Below are 7,088 nucleotides of genomic sequence, written 5' to 3'. Positions count from 1 at the left end.
CATTCGGATCAGCCAATTGTTCCGCTTACCATGCTCTTTTCTCGCGCCAACCTGTTTCACTGAAAATCACTGCAGTGTTTCTTTTTGTCTTGTTCATGTTCCGCTTAGAATTTTTGTGCATTGCAGTGAAAGTGTCGAAAGGGAGTGTATCAGTATTATTGCGTTGATGCTGGCTCAAGATATTGTACCGAAATATCTGTCTATTTAGTGGATGCAGGTTATTAATACTAAGCTCTGGATGTTATGTGACAAAAGGTTAAGTGCATTTACACTGGTGTCAAATTATCGGAACAGGTCGAACAAATTTCTAATCGAATGAGAGGCGCGCCGGTCCTCGCCGGCCTTTGATAAGGTTGCAAAATAATTTTGTTTATTTTTTCCTCTTAGAAGCCCATGCGGTGATGGTCCGTGCTTGATTGTTGAGATCTTTTTTAATTAAATTTTCGCTTCAAAGTGTTATGGCATCTCCAAACTGGTTATAAAATAAATACACGCCCTGCAGTGCTCAGTTCTTGTTACATATCTCTTGTCATCTGAGTCCGTTCTGCTTCCTTCACGTTTCTTTGCTCCTGACCATATATATATATATATATATATATACTCAACAAAATATTAGCCCTTAAAGGAGTTAGCCGAGGAGGTTGCCAAAAAAGTACTTCCAAAGTACATATACTAAAATTGGAACGATACAGAGAAGATTAGCATGGCCCCTACGCAAGGATGACACGCAAAATCGTGAAGCGTTCCACATTTTTTCATCAATCTCACTTTTTTGGCAACCTCCTCGGCTAACTCCTTTAAGGGCTAATATTTTGTTGAGCATATTTCTCTCGAGTGCCGTCTTTTGTTCCCAGGTGCTGTGCCTATATATATATATATATATATATATATTGTTAAGAAGGTGAAGACGACGACGGGGCATTGGCGCGCACGACCATCTCGCGCCAGGCCCCACGTGCCGGCTCGGCCTCCCTAAATCCTTTGTCTCTTCTATCATCGTGTGCTGTCCTGTGTTTTCGGCTGCCGACAGCATCATCCTAACAATATATATATTGGTGGTCGGTAACGTCGTCGACGGGTGGAGCTTTATGAAAATAGTTCTGACAACTGCTATAGTTACAGGCTGGTGAGGCACAAAACTGCCCAAAACCAACTACTCATGTTGTAAGTGCTGTGTTGCAGGTTATGTTATAAAAAAATTTAACAACCAACCAGCTAAAAAGAATGATCTCAAACAGAAAAGCAAAAATCGTTTTTTTTTCTATTGTCTGAATGCAATTGCGCTCCGGAACATCGAGTCTGATTGTCACTTTTACCGTTTGACTGATGCGCGCTAACGAATGCAGGCTGCTCAAAAGAAACAGACGATTTCGTTGAAGGCGCCACTAAGAGTATTCTGGTAGAAATCCGCATTTGTCCCTCAACCTTAAGGGACTGTAAGAGATATGTGTCTGCTGTATTGTGAAGTCGCGATGCGTCAAACGGCGGGTCGCTAAGTTGAACGCCGTACGAAATCCGGCGCCTGTGTAAAGGGGCATTCAGACAGCGGAAAGACGCACGTCGTGGGGTAAATTTTCTGCTTATTTTTGTATTGAAAGAAGTCGCGCGCCGAGGAGGACGACTCAGGGAGACGACGCCTCGGAACCCAATTTTTCCCTCCACGTGCGCGCTTGAGCCAATCAGCGAGCGTCCTGACGTGACGTGCCGCCCTTTTCCGGTTAGGACACGTTTTCGCTGTTTTTATTTTCGACCCACAATGAAGGCGAAAAGGCAGAGGAGTCGAGGGGTTCGCGTACTCATCAAACGTGGCTGGAAGCCGAAACCGAAACCAGTCTTTGGATGAACGGTAGGGACCCGCCGTGGCGTTGCTGGCGTCTCCCGTTTCTATCGTCTTCATGGGTTTTGCTGTTTGGCTTAACAAAGTCGACTTCCTTGTGTCGACCCGAGTCTCAGAAACTGTTTTTTTTTATTTTATTTCCTGCTATTTTCACAGTGTGTGACTTACTTCCAAAAGTCTGCCTATCGTTTCGCATTTCGCTTAGCTCACATGTAGCGCCCCCTGTCTTCCGCTCTTCGGCGACTAGCAACCAGGCCTGGAACAGCAGCGCGCGCGCGTGGAAATCTGTCTGGCGTACGGTAGGTTTTGTCTTCACCAACGGTTTGGCAGAAACAAAGGGACGTTAGCGTGGGAAAGCCCGACGAGCGGCCTTCAACTAAAAAGAGTGGAGATCTTAATTTCGATGAATAACAAGCTGAGCGTTTACCAAAGCTTTTCTATAGACGCTTTACAGCATCTGTGCATGGGCGCCGCCATAACTGACCTTCAGTTTTTGTTCCCTCTTATTCCGTTCGCTTCACTTCATCATTACCACAGCAGGACAGGTTATTGCCATTTTAGATGCTACTGTGTTCTTGTGCCCAGCATAGGCCCTTGTGAAGACCCGTCAACGCCCGCTTCAGTGGCTCGGCATTTCGGTAAGACAAGGGAAGGGCGGCTATGGCGGCTCAATCTGGCGCGTGTGTAAAGAGCTCTGGCTCCAGAACGAGCTTTCCGCCTTTGGTCACTTCGGTACCTCGTGAATTTGTGGTGAGTATGCGAGGCAAAGCACGGCGGTGGCTATCTATAGCGCGCGCAGGAAACGGAGCCGTAGCTTCTGGCGCAGAGTTAACCTTTGCGAGAGTTCATGCAGGCCAAGAGCCTCGTGTTTATAACCTTCCCTGCGGAATGTGCACGGGGTTCCAACTCGTTAAGTTCGATCGGACACCAGGGGCGGCCGCCCCTGTATTTTTGTTTGTGGTGTGCCGCGTGCTCTTCACTTAGTTCTATTTTTTTTCTTTGTATTGGCGACGTGAGCGATCGAAAGCGTCGATGTGGTCGGCCCACCACAATCGGCCGAATGCTGACTATGACGTCAGCAAAAGATGTCTCATCGATAGAAATAAGAGGAATGTAAGAACTCCAATTTTGATGGTGTTGGCGGTGTTGCTTTAAGAGCCCTATGATTTCGGGCTTCCACCTGCTCATTACAAACACCATTGAACTTGTTGTTCACAAGGTAATGACGTCACGAAAGGAAATCAAACGAGGGCGCTATCGAAACATCTCGCCGCTAATATCATATGCTCTCGGCCGATTTTTTTTTTTTTTGTTTTTGTTTTGGATGCCCGTCTTCGTGCTCATGTGCGACGCCTCGCCAGTGTTTTGACTTGTTTAGCTTTCCTCTGTACATACGGAATGACGCGACACCGGTTTGAGCCCGTACTTATAACAAAGTAAACATGAACGGTGGAGTACGTGGTTTGTCGGAGCAATCTGAACGTCAGACGGTGAAGGGCCTCGGTAACTGCCCGCGTGTCTACCTTTGACAGCGAGATTGCGCGTTACCGCTGTATTGATGGAGGCAAGGGTCGTACCCGGAAAATTAATTTGACAGAGATTGGGGGAAGGGGGGGGGGGGGGTACCTCGACAGGGCATTTGCATTTTATTTAAATATGAGATAAAATTATCAACCAATATCTGAACAAATTTCAAATATCGGTATGAATAAAGAAGAAATCACAATAAGTGTAGACAAATGTTTCACCTTCATTATTGCAGCACCTTTAGTTAATCCAGTCAACCAGGTTTAAGGAGGACGATATATGTTTTTTCCCAAGTCCTTTTTGGCGGAAGGGTTTGGATTTGGGCTAGTTGGTTGAACATGTTTAGGGGTTAAAAGCGCTAAAAACGACGGACGAGTAGGAGAGAGACACACCACAGAGCGCTACTTGCAACTGGTTTATTAATGGAAAAACCACACGTACCGCGAAACCAACAAGACACACATCCGATTCAGTTCCAACCGTCGCTAATCACATTTCTTACTCTTACACCATGCAGGATCGTAAAAACGATAACTCTGATTCAAACAGGGCTATCGATGGGGCACTTACACACGTACCCTCGTCACACTCGGAAATAAAAAACGCTTCCGTTATCTCCCTTGTCTTTCTATTTTTGTTTCGTGCCAAGATGACGGTGTTGTCTAAATAGGGTAAACACTCACACCTACTGCAATGCTCTGCGAGATTGCCTGAGGGGGCTGACCTCAATGACAGGGCATGTTCCCTCAGTCTTTTGTTCACGCATCGCCCCGACTGCCCCACGTATACCCCCCCCCCCCCCCCCCCCCCCCCCCCCCCCCCACAAGACAGGGGAATTCTGTACACCACCCCCACTATGCATCGTACGTATTTTGTTGCGTGCTTCTTCTGACAAATATCCAACCGTGTGTCACCCCCGTTCCACCCTCCCACATAGCTTGCTTAATTTCTGTGGAGCTGAAAGGAGAACCGAAATGCCATGCTTTTCCCCCACCTTTTTGATGTTATGGCTAACGTTATGTATATACGGTATCACCACTGGTCTTTTATCTGGCTTGCCCCACTCTTACCTCTTCCACGAAACTTTTTTAGCAAGCCCTCTACCACACCCTTAATGATCTCACAGGGAAAGCCTCCCTCATCCAGCCTCCTCACTTGTAACCCGAAGCTTTCGGCTACACTGTGCTGACAAGACTTCGGTAAGGCCGCGTTCAGGCAAGTTGTGGCTATCCCCCTCTTGATAATCTTGGAGTGGTTCGAGCCATAGGGCAAACACCTTTTTTTTTTTTGCCCTAGGACAGTAAGTCCAACATACAACATACAACAACCTACAGTATGTCGGACTTACTGTCCTAGGGCAAAAAAAAGGTGTTTTGCCCTATGACTCGAACCACTCCAAGATTATCAAGACGGGGATAGCGACAACTTGCCTGAACGCGGCCTTAACGAAGTCTTGTCAGCACAGCGTAGCCAAAAGCTTTGGGTTACAAGTGAGGAGGCTGGAGGAGGGAGGCTCTCCCTGCGAGATCATTAAGGGGGTGGCAGAGGGCTTGCTAAAAAAGTTTCGTGGAGGAGGGAAGAGGGAAGAGAGGGGCAACCCAGGCAAAAGACCAGTGGTGATACCGTATATACATAACGTTAGCCATAACATCAAAAAGGTGGGGGAAAAGCATGGCATTTTGGTTCTCCTTTCAGCTCCACAGAAATTAAGCAAGCTATGTTGGAGGGTGGAACGGTTTGACACACGGTTGGATATTTGTCGGAAAAAGCACGCAACAAAATACGTAGAATAGAGAGTGGGGGTGGTGTACAGAATTCCTCTGTCTTGTGGGAGGGTATACGTGGGGCAGTCGGGGCGATGCGTGACCGAAAGACTGAGGGAACATGCCCTGTCTTTGAGGTCAGCCCCCTCTGGCAATCTCGCAGTGCATTGCAGTAGGTGTGAGTGTTTACCCTATTTAGACAACACCGTCATCTTGGCACGAAACAAAAATAGAAAGACAAGGGAGATAACGGAAGCGTTTTTTTATTTCCGAGTGTGACGAGGGTACGTGTGTAAGTGCCCCATCGATAACCCTGTTTGAATCGGAGTTATCGTTTTTACGATCCTGCATGGTGTAAGAGTAAGAAATGTGATAAGCGACGGTTGGAACTGAATCGGATGTGTGTCTTGTTGGTTTCGCGGTACGTGTGGTTTTTCCAATAATAAACCAGTTGCAAGTAGCGCTCTGTGGTGTGTGTCTCTCCTACTCGTCCGTCGTTTTTAGCGCTTTTAACCCCTAAACCTTTTTGGCGTCTGAGTCTCTTGTGAAAATTTGTGCTCGCACCTGGAGGCAGCTGCTAACGAAGGCCACGAAACTTTAGTCACGTAACGGGGGGGAGCTCTATAGTCCTTTCAGGCAATATAAGCTTCCGTGGTCTCATTGAAATGTGGTCGCAAAATGAGATAAATAAGTCAAAACAAATTGAGCTAAATATGTCAAGAGTTTTGGGATCTGACTAAAATGACATCACCACAGGTTGTCACTGAAGGAACTCTATACAGGGGAGCCATGAGAGTGAAATTACGCTCGGTAACGAAAGCTTGGCGCAAACAGTTACTGTCAATCACCGCAATTAGTCGCTGTGCCTCATCATTCAGCAGGTAAATGTCCAAACATTCCTTACAGGTGTCCCATCTCTGCAAGTCACCATGGCATGTTCAACCATCTCCGAGGACATCTCGGGCGTACTGAGAGGTCGCTGCAAATATTGCGAGTGCAGCGGCTTCACACGGACTGTGAGGCTCATCAGTCATAAAAGGGTGCCTCTTGGGTGGTGTATTTTGTATGGGCATTCTCCTGTGTCACATGGGGTCCTTGCAGGTTTGTATGTGAGGAGTTGCTATCAGTTGTTAGCATTCATTTGTCATCCAGCAGTGCTCCATTTCTACTTTATTTGTGCTTTGTTTTAGGAAGCAGGATGATCATGGTTGTTAGATGAAAAAGCGCCAGACAACAAAGACAAAGGGAAGAGTTGGAGAGGACGATGCGCTGTTTTTAGCTGATTTTTATTCGGACAAATGAACATATATACACTCCCAGGGAAACCTTTCGTTCATAAGCAAACTTTTCGCAAGGTAAATTCCATTTCCTTATATCCATTTCCTTCTAACGAGAATTTATCTCGCGTGAAGTTTGTTTATGAGCGAAGGGTCTGCTTGCGTGTGTATATAAGTTGAAAGTAGCGCATCGTCCTGTCCGAATCTTGTCTTTGTTGTCTGGCGCTTTTTAATCTAATGATGTACACACTTGACCAACTGCAGATTCTCTTACGATCACGGTTGTCCTTCTAAATTTGCTTTTCAAAACACTCAAGTGTCTAAGCTCATCACATATACATCATTTCTTAACGTTTTTGGAGTTACTGCTCCTTAGCCATCTGTGGGACAGCTGTTTGATATGTAGTTTAGGGACGCCTCACATCCCGACGCAGACGTTGGACAAACATCCTTGGAATGGTTTGACAAACAGCGAAAGCTGATTCGCATACATTTTGGAACAAAGTATGAACAGTGTATGAAGCACTGGACACAGTTGGTGGTTTAAAAAAAGTATACAATGCGGATAAACATGATGCCATGTAGTATGTGCACACTCAAGTAAACATCTGAAATTAAAGCATAATGGAGTAGTGCAGCAATTATTCGGAATTATTTTATATTGCTTACTTCAACTTTACATGC

At 46.1% G+C, this 7,088-nt stretch overlaps 1 non-coding gene across 1 annotated transcript; it reads left to right on the top strand.

Annotated features, from left to right (window-relative positions):
• The first annotated feature begins 652 nt into the window (after positions 1-652).
• On the top strand, positions 653-755 carry LOC115324417. The gene has a single exon (XR_003919320.2). It is a non-coding gene; the product is annotated as a U6 spliceosomal RNA (small nuclear RNA).
• Positions 756-7,088: the final 6,333 nt, after the last annotated feature.

Source organism: Ixodes scapularis, unplaced genomic scaffold (assembly GCF_016920785.2).
Source record: "Ixodes scapularis isolate PalLabHiFi unplaced genomic scaffold, ASM1692078v2 PGA_scaffold8__174_contigs__length_109621045, whole genome shotgun sequence".
NCBI classification, from domain to species: Eukaryota; Metazoa; Arthropoda; class Arachnida; order Ixodida; family Ixodidae; genus Ixodes; species Ixodes scapularis.
The sequence above is the reverse complement of the archived record's forward strand: the minus strand, read 5'-3'. Positions and strand labels throughout refer to the sequence as shown.